Below are 3,990 nucleotides of genomic sequence, written 5' to 3' on the forward strand. Positions count from 1 at the left end.
TATCGCGCCACTAATTCTGGTATAAACTTCAGTCAGGGCTGCCGGACTCACATAGACCCCTGTTGGATGGGGACAAGAAGAATGTGGATAGCAGTTGTGGGTTGGCGCCCTTTTGTGTGATCTTCAATAATTAGATCTGTAAAGCCTTCTATCAGAATTTCAAGATACAAGCAAGTAAAGTCCAAAGTTCAATATAAGTTTATTAAAATGTCTTTGATTCCACACTACAGTGGTGGTTGAATCAGACCATAAAAAGTTCAGTGGTATATTTCATGACGGCATTTAAAAACGATCCCAACGCGTTTCGTTCCCACACGGGACTTCATCAGGGGTTCGCTATGAATACAAACGTACATAAATTCTTAGTTTAATATTTCATATGATACTTTAAAACTCAGCTAATATTTAAGCCAATTTCATACACATCAGAGGACTTTACACAAAAAGCATTTACACAATTTTGTAGGCAAATTTTTTTTACTAACAATACATAGTTATGATGAAAAAGATGGAGAACAGGTGATGGAAAGAAGAAAAAAGAAGAACGAAGAACAGACGAAAAGGATGTATATATACATATATGTAATAGGGGTCTTAGTTCCCAAGAGTTTAAGAGAGAACACGAACCAGGTAAGTGGTTTAGACATACCAAAAAAGCTTTAGGAACAATTTCAACCACTATCTTGGTGGAGATGTCTTCAAACTGGATGTTTTGAGTACTGAGTCCTTAGGATATCAAATGTACCTGACGAATAGACATATTATTTCTTTAGAGGAAACTTATAACCACGGGGATTCGCTATAGGTAGTATGCTTATAAGGGGGGGGGGGGGGCTCTATGGACCTCATTTAAGTATGTTCATACCATTAAAATTTCGTCGTCCCAGATGTACAATCACCTTATTATTCAGGAACTTGGTGCTTCAATACTACGGTGCGAATGATCTATTCAGTCCGTATAAACACGGATGATGGAACAACTGTGGGTGTATACAAGGAGTATAAGTATACATATATTATTATGGTGTTCCCCTTTATTTGGTACATGGTTATACATACTACTTATTTTACCTTGGGGTTTAGAGGCTCGAGGGTGTTTACCCAATGATCGAATCACAATTCTGTTCACCTCTTTGGAATAATATCTGTTAGACAATAGTAGTTATATTATAGTATACCTTTTTGTTTGAAAAGGTGTGCTTATTATAGTTTAACAGCAGAATGGTGGGTATGTACCTACAGGTATAGCGGTCATATGGATACAACTCTCAATGGGTCAATTAGGGCTGTTCTGATAGCCCTTGTTTGCTGGGGCTGTTCCAATAGCCCTTGTCAGATGGATACTCTCATTTAGGGACCGTTGTAGATCTGTAAAAAATGGAGTGTTTAGAGATCAGTTGGCCCTCTCTAACTATATCGGGGTTTAATAATTCATTTAATAGTGGGCACTAGGTGTCTCACTAATTGGGCTGTATCCTTCAAATTAGAAGTCATTTTAGCTCCATTATAATAAAACCCTACAGGTGGCTCAGTTCAAGGGTATCCCCCATATTGTGATCTATAAATAGCGGAGCAGATAGGGACAAACACAGAGTTGGTATACATACCAAACAAATTCGAGAAAGAGAAGCATCCAGTGTACAGTAAAAAACTGATCGGAAATAGTGGTTACCACTGTCTGGTGAGAAAATACATATGCATTTTTAAGGTACAAATTCAATGTGGGTTGGTTTACACACATGGACACTTAAAATGGACTAATTGCACACAATGGGTTACAAGTTGTTATATTCAATTGTTCCATCCCTATGAGAGCATAACATTCAAGGTCCTATGTCCCACAAAGCAAGGTTTAACATATGCAAAATTTGGCACATAGTGAATTTTAGCAGTGGTGACTTACCCTTCCAGAGATGTGTGCTGGTGCAGAGGCTCAGTGGAAATGAAAGACTCCATTACCTGGCCCAGGTATATATAGTGATGGAGTGTGACATCACTTCCTGTGTGTGTATTTAACAAAATATGCTTATCAGTAATTATAAGTACACCATATAGGTTCCCATCTAGTTATTGGTCTAAATATTACTATAACTTATTACCATAGGTCAATTCTCAATATGCTGCACTGATAGTCATAGTGAAAAGATTATATAGGACTAGATTACCCAGCCTGCTTTGCGGTAATTTTTACGTTTTTATTACCCCGTTTTGGGAGCCTTTATATACTTTTATAATGAATTAATATCGTAGGTGGTATAGTGGGGGAGTGGGGGATCCATCTTCCCTGGATGGATCACCCCTCTCTGTCTCACAAAGAGCGGCTGGTTATATCGCCGCCGTTATGTGAAAACCCTTCCGGATTGCGTTCCACCGCAACCGGAAGTGCGTTCCAAATAACCGGAAGTGCCGCTGCGCGGCGCTTCCAGATCGTCCTGAATGCTGGGGAATGATTATGGACCTTTCTAAAGGTTCCTGGTGGCCAATGTCAGCGTGGACAAATGCTATAATGTCCCATTGAGGAGCTATAATATCTATGTTGCCCAAAATGAAATTAATATAAACGGAATGTGATAACTTTATGCTATGCGATACTGTGTTATTAGAGCTATAACCCTAAGTGCAACATGTTATTATAAATGTTACTAATACTAATACTATATATATAGTCAATGGCACACGGCGGCACTCAGCAAGTAAAAAGGATAACACAACGCAGGTAAATGTCCAAACGTTTTCGATGTATTAAAGTCACATCTTCATCAGGAACAACAACAGTAGTAAATGCACATACCTTATAACCCCACCAGATCACACGTGAATAACCCACGGGTTGCCCAGCCTGAACAGATGCGCCCACTGATGACATCATCATGTCGTGCCGGTTACCATGGTTACATGATCAAGCTGAAAAAAGTGACATGTGCCTTTAAGTAAATACTTCATCATGAAATCACATGTAAATGGGCTAATGCATAGCGGAACTGTTCAATAGGAGCTTGTAAACAACTTCTAGTTACACAAGCGGCACAGTGTCGGGTAACCAAGAGGGGAGGGTGGGCTGGGAAGAACGTCAGGCTGGGTGCGAGTCAAGCGCAATGTGTACGGTCATGAACAGTCTGTAACATTCAAAGGAAACAGTGTAGTCCAGCCGATTCATTGAGGCCCCTTGGTGAGAGGGTGCCTAATCTATGAATCCAGCGGGCTTCTTTTTGTAGAAGGCGAAGACCCCTATCCCCGCGTCTCAGACGGGCCGGTTCGTGATCAATGATCATATATTTAAGTGTGGAAATGCCGTGGCCAGATTGCACGAAATGTCGTGCGACCGGTTGCTCGCTATGTCCACTGGCAATAGCTGCTCTGATTGCAGTCTTGTGTGATGCCATCCTTTCGCGTAATGTTCGCTCGGTTTTCCCGACATAACTAAGTCCGCAAGGACAAGTTATAATGTATACAATGTACCTAGTGGTACAAGTGACTCGGTGGCGAATGGTAAAACGAAAACCAGTGTGGGGATGCGGGAAGTCCCTGCCCGTAGTGAGTGATGGACAGATCGCACAATTTAGGCAGCGAAAGCAGCCTTTACGTAATTGTAGAAAACCACTCTGTTCGGATGTTGCCTGTTTGAGACCAGTGATATCGGTCTTAACTAAAATGTCACGTATGTTTCTACCGCGGCTGTAGCATGGCATCACCCTAGTGTCCTGCAAATTAAGATCAGGGTCGGTACTGACAATTGGCCATGTCGAGTTGGTAATTCTTTTAATGTCACTACTGGCTACATTGTAGTGGTTAACCCACGGGAAGCGGTTGGACAGGGTCTTTTTAGTTTTGCAGGTTAGAGTTTCAGCGCGAGTGGACTTTAGTGCTTTGGTCTTGGCCAAAGCAAGTTGTGATATCTCGTACCCTCTTAGGGCAAAATTGTCAATCATCCTGTCAATGTGCATGATGGCCACCTGTCTGTCAGAGCATATACGTATTGCTCTGAGGAAT

The 3,990-nt window shown here is 41.3% G+C and overlaps 1 long non-coding RNA gene across 1 annotated transcript; it reads right to left on the bottom strand.

Moving 5' to 3' along the window:
* Positions 1 to 599: 599 nt before the first annotated feature.
* LOC146019527 (uncharacterized) lies at positions 600 to 1,359 on the bottom strand. The gene is made up of 4 exons (XR_014450580.1): positions 1,241 to 1,359; positions 1,072 to 1,145; positions 866 to 980; positions 600 to 745 (listed from the first exon to the last, which is right to left on the bottom strand). It is a non-coding gene; the product is annotated as an uncharacterized LOC146019527 (long non-coding RNA).
* Positions 1,360 to 3,990: the final 2,631 nt, after the last annotated feature.

This window comes from Crinia signifera, chromosome 7, assembly GCF_055691185.1.
Source record: "Crinia signifera chromosome 7, ASM5569118v1, whole genome shotgun sequence".
Classification (NCBI taxonomy): domain Eukaryota; kingdom Metazoa; phylum Chordata; class Amphibia; order Anura; family Myobatrachidae; genus Crinia; species Crinia signifera.